A 16,225-nucleotide genomic window follows, 5' to 3' on the forward strand; every position below is an offset into this window, starting at 1 on the left:
GGAATGGCAGGAAATCTTCAATGTGATGAACAGAAAAAAAAATATGCAACCGAGAATCCTTTATCCATCAAGTCTGTCATTCAGAATAGGAGAGATAAAGGTCTTCCCAAACAAGCAAAAACTGAAGGAATTCATCACCACTAAACCAGCCCTACAAGAGATCCTAAGGGGGATTCTGTGAGTGAAATGCTGCAAGGACCACAAAGTACCAGAGACATCACTACAAGCATGAAACCTACAGACATTACAATGATTCTAAACCCATATCTTTCTATAATAACACTGAATGTAAATGGACTAAACGCTCCAGCCAAAAGACAGGGTATCAGAATGGATTAAAAAAAAAAAAAAAAAAAAAAAAAGACCAAACAAACAAACAAAAAAAGACCCATCTATTTGCTGTCTACAAGAGACTCATTTTAGACCTGAGGACACCTTCAGGTTGAAAGTGAGGGGATGGAGAACTATCTATCATGCTACTGGAAGTCAAAAGAAAGCTGGAGTAGCCATACTTATATCAGACAAACTAGACTTTAAATTAAAGGCTGTAACAAGAGATGAAGAAGGGCATTATATAATAATTACAGGGTCTATCCATCAGGAAGAGCTAACAATTATAAATGTCTATGCGCCGAATACAGGAGCCCCCAAATATATAAAACAATTAATCACAAACATAAGCAACCTTATTGATAAGAATATGGTAATTGAAGGGGACATTAAAACCCCACTTACAACAATGGATAGATCATCTAGAAACAGGATCAATAAAGAAACAAGGGCCCTGAATGACACATTGGATCAGATGGACTTGACAGATATATTTAGAACTCTGCATCCCAAAGCAACAGAATATACTTTCTTCTCGAGTGCACATGGAACATTCTCCAAGATAGATCACATACTGGGTCACAAAACAGCCCTTCATAAGTATAAAAGAATTGAGATAATACCATGCACACTTTCAGACCACAATGCTATGAAGCCTGAAATCAATCACAGGAATAAGTCTGGAAAACCTCCAAAAGCATGGAGGTTAAAGAACAGATTACTAAAGAATGAATGGGTCAACCAGGTAATTAGAGAAGAAATTAAAAAAGATATGGAAACAAACAAAAATGAAAATACAATAATCCAAACGCTTTGGGATGCAGCAAAGGCAGTCCTGAGAGGAAAATACATTGCAATCCAGGCCTATCTCAACAAACAAGAAAAATCCTAAATATAAAATCTAACAGCACACCTAAAGGAAATAGAAGCAGAACAGCAAAGACATCCCAAACCCAAAATAAAAAGAGAAATAATAAAGATCAGAGAAGAAATAAACAATATAGAATCTAAAAAAACATGATTCAGACAAAATCATGAATGAAAATGGAATTATTACATCCAATCCCTCAGAAATACAAGCAATTATCAGGGAATACTATGAAAAATTATATGCCAACAAACTGGACAACCTGGAAGAAATGGACAAATTCCTAAGCACCCACATACTTCCAAAACTCAAACAGGAATAAACAGAAAATGTGAACAGACCCATAACTAGTGAAGAAATTGAATCAGTTATCAAAAATCTCCCACCAAATAAGAGTCCAGGACCAGATGGCTTCCCTGGGGAATTCTACCAGGCATTTACAGCAGAGATAATACCTATCCTTCTCAAGCTATTCCAAAAAATAGAAAGGGAAGGAAAACTTCCAGACTCATTCTATGAAGCCAGCATTACTGTGATTCCCAAACCAGACAGATACCCAGCAAAAAAAGAGAACTACAGGCCAATATCCCTGATGAATATGGATGCAAAAATTCTCAACAAGATACTAGCAAATCAAATTCAACAGCATATAAAAAGAATTATTCACCATGATCGAGTGGGATTCATTCCTGGGCTGTAGGGCTGGTTCAATATTTGCAAATCAATCAATGTGACACATCACATTAATAAAAGAAAAGAACCATATGATCCTGTCAATTGATGCAGAAAAGGCCTTTGACAAAATCCAGCACCCTTTCTTAATAAAAACCCTTGAGAAAGTCAGGAGAGAAGGAACATACTTAAAGATCATAAAAGCCATTTATGAAAAGCCCACAGTTAATATCATCTTTAATAGGGAAAAACTGAGAGCTTTCCCCCTGAGATCAGGAACATGACAGGGACATCCACTCTCACCGCCTTTTTTTAACATAGTGTTGGAAGTTCTAACATCAGCAATCAGTCAACAAAAGGAAATCAAATGCATCAAAATTGGCAAAGATGAAGTCAAGCTTTCACTTTTTGCAGATGACATGATATTATACATGGAAAACCCAAGACTCCACCAAAAGTCTGCTAGAACTGATACATGAATTCAGCAAAGTCACGGGATACAAAATTAATGTACAGAAATCAGTTGCATTCTTATACAATAATAATGAAGCAACAGAAAGACAAATAAAGAAACTGATCCCACTCACAATTGCACCAAGAATCATAAAATACCTAGGAATAAACCTAACCAAAGATGTAAAAGATCTGTATGCTGAAAACTATAGAAAGTTTATGAAGGGGCGCCTGGGTGGCTCAGTCGGTTAAGCGTCTGACTTCAGCTCAGGTAATGATCTCACAGTCTGTGTGTTCAAGCCCTGCATCGGGTCTGTGCTGACAGCTCAGAGCCTGGAGCCTGCTTTGGATTCTGTCTCCCTCTCTCTGACCCTCCCCCGTTCATGCTCTGTCTTTCTCTGTCTCAAAAATAAATTAAAAAATTAAATTAAAAAATTAAAAAAAATTAAATTAAATTAAATTTAAAAATTTATTTAATTAAAAAATTAAATTAAATTAAAAAAATTTTTAAAAAAAGAAAGAAAGTTTATGAAGGAAATTGAAGAAGATATAAAGAAATGGAGAAACATTCTGTGCTCATGGATTGGAAGAATAAATATTGTTCAAATGTCAATACTACCCAAAGCTATCTACACATTCAATGCAATACCAATCAAAATTGCACCAGCTTTCTTCTCGAAGCTAGAACAAGCAATCCGTTGTGGTATGGAACCACAAACGACCCTAAATAGCCAAAGTAATATTGAAGAAGACCAAAGTGGGAGGCATCACAATCCCAGACTTAAGCCTCTACTACAAAGCTGTAATCATCAAGACAGCATGGTATTGGCACAAAAACAGACCCACAGACCAATGGAATAGAATAGAGACTCCAGAATTAGACCCACAAAAGTATGGCCAACCAATCTTTGACAAAGCAGGAAAGAATATCCAGTGGAAAAAAGACAGTCTCTGTAACAAATGGTGCTGGGAGAACTGAACAGTAACATGCAGAAGAATGAAACTAGACCACTTTCTTACACCATTCACAAAAATAAACTTGAAATGGATAAAGGACCTGAATGTGAGACAGGAAACCATCAAAACCCTAGAGGAGAAAGCAGGAAAAAAACTCTCTGACCTCAGTCACAGTAATTTCTTACTCAACACAACTCCAAAGGCAAGGGAATTAAAAGCAAAAATGAACTATTGGGACCTCATCAAGATAAAAAGCTTCTGCACTACAAAGGAAACAATCAACAAAACTAAAAGGCAACCGACAGAATGGGAAAAGATATTTGCAAATGACATTATCAGACAAAGGGCTAGTATCCAAAACTTGTAAAGAACTCACCAGACTCCACACCTGAAAAACAAACAATCCAGTGAAGAAATGGGCAGAAGACATGAATAGACACTTTTCCAAAGAAGACATCCAGATGGCCAACAGGCACATGAAAAGATGCTCAACGCCACTCCTCATCAGGGAAATACAAATCAAAACCACACTGAGATACCACCTCATGCCAGTGACAGTGGCTAAAATGAACAAATCAGGAGACTATAGATGCTAGTGAGGATGTGGAGAAATAGGATCCCTCTTGCACTGTTGGTGGGAATGCAAACTGGTGCAGCCTCTTTGGAAACCAGTGTGGAGGTTCCTCCAAAAATTAAAAATAGACCTACCCTATGACCCAGCAATAGCACTGCTAGGAATTTACCCAAGGGATACAGGAGTGCTGATGCATAGGGGCACTTGTACCCCAATGTTTATAGCAGCACTTTCAACAAGAGCCAAATTATGGAAAGAGCCTAAATGTCCATCAGCTGATGATGGATAAAGACATTGTGGTTTATATACACAATGGAATACTACTTGGCAAAGAGAAAGAATGAAATACGGCCTTTTGCAGCAACGTGGATAGAACTGGAGAGTGTGATGCTAAGTGAAATAAGTCATACAGAGAAAGACAGATACCATATGTTTTCACTCTTAGGTGGATCCTAAGAAACTTAACAGAAGACCATGGGGGAGGGGAAGGAAAAAAAGTTAGAGAGAGAGGGAGGCAAACCATAAGAGACTCTTAAAAGCTGAGAACAAACTGAGGGCTGATGGGGGGTGGGAGGGAGGGAAGGGTGGGTGATGGGTATTGAGGAGGGCACCTGTTGGGATGAGTACTGGGTGTTGTATGGAAACCAATTTGACATTAAATTTCATATTAAAAAAAAAAAGTACTAGAAGCTTTCCTTTGGATGGTTGCTTGATTTCCCTCAGAGTACATTAACTGCCTTTTTGAATTTCTTGTTCTTGTTTCTTGAGTATCTCCTAGTCTTTGTAGGAGGCTGTGAGTCACAGCAAAGAAGTCAGGTATGAACAGATTGCTGATATTTCTACTGGTTAACAGAAGACCGGGGGTTCTCGAAGGAGAGAAACTGAAGTCGATCAGATGCTCTTCCGAAGTGAAGTCATTTTAGATCATGGCTGAAAATAACTCAGGATGCTGACCTGACCTGGGCTTGACAAGAGTTCAGATACATAAAAAAAAACTCTGCTCCTTCTTGAGGATAATGGGTAAGGGAGAAACGGATACACCCAGTATCTTTTTTTTTTTAAGTTTACTGCCTCAGTGCCTTGTAGCAAGAGCAGGAAGAAAGGAGTTTGTCATCAATATGACTTCAGGTGTCATTTCATTTTTTTCAAAGGTCCCCCTTTGCCTCCCACAGGACTAGTCCATCATCAAAACAGACATGCAGTCACTGGCTAAGTTTAACTATGTGACTGGGCAGCAAATTAACTCACACTGCATTCAGATATGTAAAGAAAAGGTAGCTTCTCAATTTCTCTAGACCTGATCACATCTCACTCCTGAGCGTCAGCCTGCTGGGGTTAGTGGTGGGGTGGGACTGTAAGTCAAGATTTCGTTCAACCTGATTTATTAATTTAAAACCCCCATCTTCAGCACATGCTCAGTTTCCCGGATTTCCTCTTTCTCTTCTTCTTCCCAAGCTCTCCCAACACAAAGGGAACAGACACAGCCCTTTGCTCTCCTCCCTTAAAGTTCCTCACATCCGTTACATCCTCCCCGTCTGGATCAGAAGGGATCTCCAGACCATGCCCTCCTAGGTGCAAGGTAACTTCACTGCCGTGGTAGAAACACTGTGATCTCAGATATCCAAGGTGGGTTTTCTATATGCTTAAGAGATTCAGCAAGTTCTCTTTCTCTCTCTCTCCATTTCTCAAATCTCTCTCTCTCTCTCTCTCTCTCTCTCTCTCTCTCTCTCTCTCACACACACACACACACACACACACACACTCTTGCTTGTTTTCTCTTTCTCACGCTCTCCTCTCCAAAGTCTGGCCTTTGGTCTTACTGTCTTGCTGCTCACAGCAATAAAAATCACATTTGCATATTAAGGTATTATAGCTGCAATAGAATCCACTTTTCCCTTGAATCCCTTCACTTCCATGGCCGGGATGCCCAGGCATTAAGATTTACTGGAAATGGATACATGTGAGAAGAAATACATCAGAAAATACATTTCAAAATACATTGTGCTCATTGGGAACCATCCCCAGAAGGAAGGGAGAGGAGGGCAAGGAACTTTCTTTTCACCGTCCTTCCCGTCTATCGTGTCATCATATTTCATCTGAGGAAAAAATTAGTCCAAGGGCTGTTAAGGTGGCTAAGTCATGCAGCTTTAAGAGGGCAGATCACAAGGAAGAGTTTCCTCTGGAAAAAGAAAACTCACGCAGAAAGCTGCGTATCTGTTTGCTTGCTCGTTGCTGATTTGCCTTTGAAATATGGAAGTCTGACAAATTAATCACTTGAAAGGACAGTGTCTCCGTGCCAAGTTCAGGCTTCTCCAGCAGCACCAGACCACTTCCTGTTCTCCCCGGGTAGCCAGATAAGAACAAATGAGCCTCCTCTTTATTCTCCAATAGAAGCCCTACGTGGCCGGGGCCAGGCTCCTGGCCTCATTATGTCCCGGCGGGGCTGGGAGGCCCTGTAGGTGCGACTGACCTTGATTTGATCCTTTCCTAGGAAAGGAAAAGTGAAGGCAGAAAGGGGTTCCTGAACCAAGCAGTAGGTGACACCAAAAGAACTGGGAAGTTGAATGCACAGACGGAGCCCTATGTTCTTGTCACACTGAAACGGAGAAAAACGCCCCAGCTCTCGGACACCCACATACCTTCCCTTCTTGCTAATCTTCCTTCCTGGCTACTATTCAATAACTGAATCCTTTCTCAGGCTTTTAGCCAGCTTTAAGCTTGTAGAAAGAGGATGAAAAAAGTGCACTCTAAGACCTTGGTTTTTTTTTTTTTTTTTTTTTTCTCCTCAATGAATCGATTTGAAAGGCCAGCTGGCACACCTTCCAGAAACGTGTATAAACGCCTAATGGAGAGATCCCGTGTAGCTGCTGCACGGCTGTCCAGGCATTCCCAATCGTGCTTCAGGCTGATGGCCTGCCCTGTAGGGGAGTGACCTATCAGCGACACGTTTTCCCACCTGCAGCGCGGCTTGAAGCAGCTCAATATTTCCTGGGGGGGGGGGGGGGTTGGGTGGGAAGGACATACATGTTGATAGATCCATGATCAAAACTGCCGCATTTAAAGTGAGGTCATGAGGGCACACATCATCTCAGTCTCCTTACTGCACTTCCTTCCCCGGGGGATGTCGGAGAGGGGAACGTAAAGCTGTGCGTGTAAGTATTTTTCCGTGGAAGGCGCCATCGTTGTTTTTTTTTTTTGGGGGGGGGGGGGGGCGTTGTTCCATTCTCAAAGAGTCTGCCGATTTGTTTAACAACATTTACTGAGTGTCAGGTATCTGCCAGGCATTGTACTTGATAGTGAGGATATCACAAAGAACAGGGTGGATAGGATCCTGCATGAATGGACCTTATAAGTTTATTTATTTTAAAAGAGAGAGCGTGCAAGAGGGGGAGGGGCAGAGAGAGGGAGAGCCAGAATCCAAAACAGGCTCTGGGCGGTCAGCTCAAAGCCTGATGCGGGGCTCGAACTCACAACCCTTGAGATCGTGGCCTGAACCAAGATCAAGAGTAGGATGCTTAACCGACTGAGCCACCCAGGCGCCCCCACCGATGGACTTTACAAACGAACGGGGTGGAGGGACACCTTAAGCAAATAAAAATAAATACACAACCACGTGCATTTTGCTTTCTTCTGAAGGTTCTGGCACTATGAAGGAAATGAAGAGGGTGATGTGATGGTACCTAGCTGGGTGGTAGGTGCAGTAGATATTGGATTGGCTTTTCCAGCTCCCGTCCTGTCCCACCTAAAGATTCCCTTCCTGAACTGGAGGCAGGCTGCCTGCTTACACTGCAGAGGCAGAAAAGTCAAAAAGGCTGTTTGTTTTTTAATTGAACTGACCTTTCCAAGACTCCCTTGCACTTGGGGGTCTGACCGCGGCCCAGTGTGAGACAGGTGGAGGAGATGGGCAGCACCAGGCGGTGCACATGTACGAGGAGGTGAGTTTAGGGGCCAGTCCGCTGGGAGAAGCACTAGCATCGTCCAGTGCTTGGCCAGAAGCTCCTTGCCTGACCTCCAGGGCTGTAGGTGTTAGCTGTGGCCGAGAGATGGCCACAGGGACACACGTGTGGTGTGTCGGGTCTCCGAGCTGCTGCTCCAGACTGCACAGCTCCCAGGAGCGCTGGGCAGGACAGTTTCCGGCCCCTTTCCCTGTGGCAACGTACCTTCCTCTGCATCCGGTGCGGGATCCCCCGGTGCAGGTGCAGAGCTGGGTCTTTTCCAGCCTCTCCTCCAAGGGTGACAGATGTGCTTCTCCTCCACCCCCAGCGGCAGGGCACCTTTGTCAGGGACCCCTTCCTGCTCTGCTGCGAATAATCCTTCTCAGGTGCACGCAGAGGAAAGCTGCGGGGAAAGCAGTGAGTGCGTGCGTGCGTGCGTGCGTGCGTGCGTCAGCGCGTGCGTGCGTGCGTGCGTGCACCTTCTCCTGGCGTCTGAGCCTCCCAGGCCTTCCAAGTGAGCTCACCTGCCTGCCCTCAGCCTGTAACGATTCGTTCACATTCTAGCCGTTTTCTTCCCACCTGCTTTTCCGGCGGCCCCATCCTCTCCCTTGCATTGGCAGAGGTGAAACAGCCCGTGTCACCCATTTTCTCTCAACAGACTTGTTGCTCTTCCGAACTGAGTTTACTTGGCTGCTGTACAGCCTGAGGTTTCTGATGCGCTCAAGAAAAGTCACGGTTTTGCAGATCACCGGGCCTTTCCCCGTTGTTAGGGTGGTAGTGACCTCTCCTTCGGAGCTATCCACTCCTTAAGCAAAAGCAGAATTCTCTTTCTGGTTATAGAGATTCAACATTGGGGGAGGGGGGTCTGGAGTTTGGGTTGTTCCCTGGAAGGTGATCAAAGCACCTTCGCTGCTAAAAGCTTCAGATGTGAAACATTTGCTAATTCCCTGGGCATTTATGGTCCCACAGCTGCTCGCAACCCAGAGAGAGGGCACACGAACAACTGTTATCGAGGGGGGTGAGGAGTGCCCTAATGGGGGTGGAATGGGAAGAACGCGACGGGAATAAACAGGACACGGGATGCTGAGGGGGTATAATCGTTTGGGTCACTTCTGGAATCTTCAGGAAGAGTTTTCCAGGCACGAAAGGTGAGGCGACATCCGCAGAAGATGATTCCTTCAATTCCTCATTCACTAATAAGAACGCCATGTCCTGGCAGGGTTAGCCGGGATCCGAAATTCTCGTTTGGAAACAGTCCCTTCAACCCCGGTCTTGACCATGGTCAGCTCTGTGCCCATGTCCTTCAGGTGAACTCAGCATTTCTACAAGGTCAGCAGGTCCCAGGTCAGCAGAACTAATAACAGAAACTGTAGTAGACTGCATTTGACTAAAAGCAGTACTTTCTTCCAGAACAATCCAGAATTTTGATACCCATACCTAACATCTGTCCTTCACGCTTAACCCTTTTATGTTTTTATTAACCTCTAGATTTGCTATACCCCGAGTGGGTGGATGCCTGGCCATTGGCTTATTTGGACCCCTGGGAGCAGACATCAGCATTGCTCTAAAATGAAAAGGGAGGCTAGACGGTTGCCGAAGATCTCCCGTTTGGGGCCCTTGGCCCAGCCAGGATGGCACAAAATGTCAGCACCAAGACAGGAATATGGAGCCAAACACGGACTTGCCAGAGTCAGATGCCCAAAGGAGATGGGGTGTAGGCCAGTATTTATCCTTGGCACAAAACCTGAGTCTGCGGCAGGCTGGGGTTCGACAGAGTATTAACACAGCAAAGGATGTCAACTCCCAGGCATGTGCGTGCAGTAATGAGTCTGTGGACAAATCCAAGATCAGGAGGTGATAACAGATAAAACCGGGAAGCAGGACAAGAAACTAGATTGCTCAGGTGATCTCATGAGGCCGCTGAGACTCATGTGTGCCAAAGTCTACCCCACCGCCCTCGGACTCAGCCCCATTGTTCAGTCAGCCTCCATTGTCACTTGAATATCACTTTCTGAAAGGTACGCACAGCATACGTACAAAAACACGCGGGCCTTAACTTCAAAAGTAGGACAATGGGGAGCAAGGAAAGTACACAGCCAACGTGCAGGTGGGTCTGTGTTCTCAGCATACTGTAGCATTTACTTCAGAATATTAAATTTGATAGTGATACACTGAAAGGTAACTTGAAATATATAAAAAAAGGTATATGAAAGGCACAAACCTTATTATTCTAAGAAATAAAGAAACACGTTTCAGTGGTTGCCAAGTTTCCCTTTTCTGTAACTACTGACTGCTGAAGAGAGCAAGTATCAGACTACAGAAGAAGACAGAAATTCAGTGTTGTAGAAAATTCCATACTTTGCCACCACATATGCTGGCGCATGGATGCCCTCATTTCTTGGCATTTCAGGGTCCACCTGGGCAGGGGTGGTGGCTGAGCCCCGACCTGTCAACACGAATTCCTCTTTGCAGACTAAACAGCTGGCCCTTTCTCGGTTGTGTCAGCATCCCTTTGACCTCATTTGCTGTTACTTTGAACTTTCAAATAAGTATAAAGTTAAAATAGTTGTCAACATTGGCCAGGCGTGATCTTAGATATCCTGAGGGTCATTATAAGAGAACCAGAAAAAAATTATTTTAAGTCCTTGTTTCTCTTATTGGAAATGTGCCTTCACATTCTATCTTCTCGGCATAGTATAAGGGAATATGTTTCCTCTTCCTTGATTCCTGAGTCCGAGATTTCAAGGAGAATTTCTTCTGAATTACTCCCTCCACTGTCCATTTCCTTCCGTAGCAAACACATGCATGCTTATAAAAATGGTTGTGCAAGGGCACCTTACTGTGTCGATGCCCTGGGAATGTGCACTAGACAATCTTTAAAGAAAATCTCTGTAAGTGAGCCATAAAAGGATAAGGACATATATCACCCAAAGTGTAAAGTCACCAATAAAGTATTTTCTTCGCGGGGAGACTTTTATCAGTGGGGCTAGAAGAGAGCTGACTGCACAGAATATAAATTAGTTTTCCATTACTTGTATGTATATATATATATATATATATATATATATATATACACATATATATGTAACTTCATATATTTATATATATAATATCATTATTGTGTTGTATTTCTAGGTGAAAATCCTAAACCCCCAAATTGAATTGAGGAAGTGTTTTAAATGATAACAGATGAACACGCGTTTTCCTCAATAATAACATTTGCTCAGAGCTTTATACTTCTGTTTTCATATACTTTTACTTGGCCCCCCTTATAAGCCTATGAGGTGGACAAGGGGACGCTATTTCCTCATCGAACTGATGAAAAACTACATACATATTTAATGGGGATAGAAACATCTTGAATTTGCCATTACAGAAGCTGAATTATGAATAGAATGGATACATGACTCACTGCCCCAAAGGCTGGATCCAAACATGTAGCCATCATTACCCAGACCAGCCAGACAAAACCAGGATTATTTGGGCCTGGATTTTATCCAGTAAATTGTATCTGTTGTACCCTTCACTTTGGTAACAGTAGATTTCCCTGGGAATCACTGTCTCAGGCAAAAAAAAAAAAAGAAAAAAAAAAAAAAAACAACCAATAAAAATAAAAACAAGTATGTTGATTTCCAGTTCTGACTTCTAACCACGAGAGGGTAGTATTGCTCTTGCATGCTCTGTCTGGTATCTGTTCCAAGATTAAAGACTGGAAACCTGAAATCAGTTTATCCCACACCTTCACAGGGTATCCCTAAACCGTAAATATCAGGGATGGGGCTTTGAATCTCCAGTTCTAGGTAGTGTCTCATTTGCCAGACCTAAGCACTGATCACTGGCCTCTATATCAGATAATGTGGTTTGGATGGAGGCAAAGAGACGGTCTTTCTTCAATTAACCACTCTCTGATTTGGGGCTCCAGCTAAAGCTTTAGAACCCACAGGCCTCTTCCTATGTGTTAAGCTACCAATGAGCAATTGTCATCACAGGCTCTTATATTGTTAGCCTGATTCACTTTCTAAGCTTTTAAAAATATTTTTGAGAGAGAGAAAGAGACAGAGCATGAGCAGGGAAGGGACAGAGAAAGAGGGAGACACAGAATCCGAAGCAGGCTCCAGGCTCTGAGCTGCCAGCACAGAGCCTGATGCAGGGCTCAAACCCAGGGACCACAAGATCATGACCTGAGCTGAAGTCGGTTGCTTAACCGACTGAGTTACCCCGGCGACCCAGCCTGATTAATTTTCTGGAGAAAAGAAAACAGTGAATATATTGCTTAATCATGGTATTAGGTATCAAAAATTATTAAAGGGTACAGCAGGAGGAGAGAAAAAATTCTCTGCTATGATTAACTACTATATACAAATATGCTATATAAAATACTACATAAAAATATATATTGCGTAACCTAAAGTATAATGTACTTTCACTAATGTTCAAAATGCTTCTGTGGTTATGTGTAGCTGGAAGGATGTTTCTGGGGCACGACAGTCAAGTGTTGCCAGGCGGATACAGAAAGAGCCTGTAAAAGTTTTCACTGTGGAAAATAATGATCCCTAAAAACTGAGAACAAACTAAGGGTTGATGGGGGGTGGGAGGGAGGGGAGGGAGGGTGATGGGTATTGAGGAGGGCACCTTTTGGGATGAGCACTGGGTGTTGTATGGAAACCAATTCGACAATAAACTTCATACATTGAAAAAAAAAAAAGAAAAGAATGATCCCTAACTTTGGCTTCACAGCCAATACGACTTGTGCTCCTTACAGTGCTGACAGAAGATAACAGCTACTGATTTACAAACTTCTGCAGCAAGGTGCAGCCACACGTGGTCACAAACCTCATCTCACAGGGGACGGCTTCATTCACGTTTTCGGTTTCAAAGTTTCTCCCTCCTCTGAACTAAGTATCTGCCTCCCTGCGGCACTTACCTTCTGCTACCTTGTATTTATTGTAAGTCGATTTCCAGAGAGACGATTGATAATTCATTTCTACAGAGCTAAGGAGTCTGTGAGTTCCATCAACATCCCATTCGCGGCAATGATCTGTTTTGCGGGTTCTTACATCTCCCCGAAGACATACACTCTCCAGGCAGCTCGTCCTGCTTTGATCAGATGGCTGAGAATCCTTGAGATGTCTCACCAACATCCTCCAATGTTCTGCCTCGCACACCCACCCTGTCTGCGTGTGTCACCCTAAAGGCCCATGACGGCAAGACCTCCTTGTATGGCTGCTGTCCATGTTACAGAAGAGGACCCCCATCTACTGACCCTCCCTGGGGTCTTCGATAACCCAGGGGATCCTCTCCCACACTTTCTACACACACCACCATAGATCCAGGCTGAGGGGCCAACAGATCACAGCTAACCTCTCCTCATCTGTCCTACTCACTCCATTTCCATGACAACCAACCCTTGGCTCGTCCTCCAGGCATAAACCTCCTCCTCGTGGTCATCTCGGGCACTGCTAAATTCCACCGTGGCTTTAGGTGAGCTTCCCTAAAAAGGGACAGATAACAGAAGGTGTTTCCCCTTAGGAAGATCACATTCACGGCTTGGCCTTTTCCCGATAACTCAGTGGCTTGAACTGTACATAGTAGATGCCAAGAAAAGTTTGGTGAGAGTTGTGATGATGAATGTAGGAATTTGTGTCAATCGTAGGAGTTTCCTAGCCTGTCATCCAGTCAATGTTCATCCTGGTAAATCCTAAGATAGCTATCTTTCGTATTTAACACCCAATTTACTAGCTGGCGCGAACCATATGACAGAACCCATCTTTACTTACCTATTTCCAACGGTTTCACGTTTAATAAACCTTATCTCCCTAATGAGACCATAAAGTTTGTGAAGTCAGGGAACTGATCTTCTATTTCTCCTATTTTGTTTTCTTTCATTGCTGTCACATACTCTCTCTGTAATCTCCATGCCCAGCGTCCCCAGTCCCAATGGTCACCTCTTGTATTTCCAGTTCATTCCTTCTAGCCACCCGTCAACAAACCTCCCTCACATGCACCCTTCACGTCTTTGCTAACACATCACCTCCAGAGACCTCTTCTTACCACCTTATTTAAAATTGCATTCTCTGCTTCATTTTACTCCACAGCACTTATCACTACAGACATGCCATCACTTTTTACGTTGCCGGTTGCCAGCCCCCGAGGAGAAAATAAGCTCCACAAAGCACTTGTAACTATTCTGTTCACTCCTGTAGCCTCAACGCCTGTAAAAGTGTCTGACACATAATAAGCATTCGAAAACTATGTGTTCGACAAATTGACAGATCAAGGATTTAACATCGTATTTCCCCGGAGTGGGTGGTTAAGAAATACTTGCTTGTTTATCTTAACACAGGTATGTTTGCACCTGTTTAGGAAAATGGAAGGTCAAGAGTCACTTAGGGATGGCGTGCCACCCCGAGGAAGCTCACCAAATGTGAAAATCTCCAGACAGAGTTTAAACGTGACTTTCTTTGGCAGCAAAACAGGCAAAGAATGCTTTGGTCTGGAGAGTTTGGAACCGGCTCCGCTTCTAGGATAGTCGGCTCAGGATTTCAGAACGATTTGCCCAGCAGTGCTCCTTCCATTGATAATGTGACACTCACGATTGGCAAGGCTCTGTGCTACAAGGTACGGAGAGTATTTAGCGGATAACACTTGGCTACATTAACTGTTTCTAATGTTTCCCTTTCTCTTCCAATTAGGGAGACTAGGTATGAATGTGCCATGGCCCCCAATGTTATTTGACGTTGCAGAATGTAGGTGTACCAACCACGCCTGGTTTTTTTTTTTTTTTCTTTTCTTCAGCTTCATCGAGTTATAATTGACATATAAACTAGGTAGGTGTAGGGTGTAGGGTGTGACGATTAGATGTGTGCGTAATTGCAAAATGGTTACCACGACGCGTTGACTACCTCATTCTTCAGCTCACACGATTGTTCTTTTGTTGTGGCGGTGGTGAGAGCATTTAAGATCTACTCTCTCAGCAATTTGTCAGTGTGGAAAAGAGCATCGCTGGCTGTTGTCCCCCTGTGGTACATCAGATCCCCGCAGCCGATTCATTCGCGACAGGGAAGTTTGTAACCTCCGTATTTTCTGCACTTTGACGCTTTACATCTGGAGCCTTCTGGACCCTAGAGGGACAGCCCCTCACGCAGCTAGCCAGTTCCTACAGAGGATAAACAACTCGCCCTCAGCCTGCCAGGAGCCCCGCCTTTTAAAACAAACCTACCATTCCAGACCCCATACCCCCAGCCACCTCCTTTATCAGGTTCTCAAACTCAGAGCCATTATTCCCTGCCCTAATCACCCTCGGAGATTTCCAGAAACTTCAGAACACCCCGAGGCCCATTGAACTCATTCAGAGGAGCCAGTCTTGAGGCTGTTTACACTGCTGAGCCAGCTCCTGCCCACGAAGCCACAACACAGGCTCTTCCCCATATTTTTGCTCGCTCCCCCTGCCTCCTGCCTGACCCTGTTTCCCTGTGGGGCACCATGTGGTGTGGCGTGTCCCCTCCTCTTGGCAAGTGTGAGTAGGAAACTACCTTTTCAGTGGCTATTGTTTCCTGGTCTGTTTGTCTTGCTCCCCCTAAATAATTCTAAAAACTGCATTTCAAAACAGTGGAAAATAAAATAAGCTAATTCGTGGTTTCTAGGGGCTCCCCTAGCTCTGGCATATAAATAAACAACTGCTATATTAACAAGCAAATAGGCTCGCAAGGATGAAAGTTCTGTAATTTAGAGAAGAGGAAAAGAGCACCGGATCATAACAGAGATGTCGGACTCAGAGGAGGGTTCCAGACTCCACCTTTCCACCCGCCCCCCTTTCCCTCGCTGGGGCTGAGCCTGAGTGAGGAGCGTCAACAGAGCTGCAAGAGGTTTGGGGAAGTAAAACTGAGACAAACGTTTATCCCACTTCCTCTCTGGGGTTCTAGTACTTGGCGGTTTTCAGACATCTCCCTGGTACGCACAAGAATTCTTTAAGGTAGGTCTTAATAATTTACAGATGAGAAAACTGATGTCTAAAGAGGCACACGCTTGTCAAATTCATGGGATTGAATTATAATAATGATTCCTATCCTTTACTGGCTGCCTCCTATAGGACACACGTATATATGCTCATGATGCAATTTTGTTTTGTCTGTTCCATCACGTATTACGGTGTGGCACAAATACGAAGCACACGGACGCTGCATTTATGCAGACTGTTCTAATTCTGAGTCTGCTATTGAGTAGCAAAATATTTCACCTCCCCAGGTCATAAGTCAGTTTTCATTTTATTTATTTATTTTTGTCTTTAAAACGTATTAAAGCAATAGATGAACAAAGTTCAAAAAAAAAAAAAAAAAAGAAGAAGGGCAAATAGCCCTCAAGGTATGTAATACAAAAACAGCAATCCCCATCCGACTCTTTTTTTTCTTTTTTTTAAATGTTTATTTATTTTTGAGA

This window comes from Panthera onca, chromosome B1 (assembly GCF_046562875.1).
Source record: "Panthera onca isolate mPanOnc1 chromosome B1, mPanOnc1 haplotype 2, whole genome shotgun sequence".
Lineage (NCBI taxonomy): Eukaryota > Metazoa > Chordata > Mammalia > Carnivora > Felidae > Panthera > Panthera onca.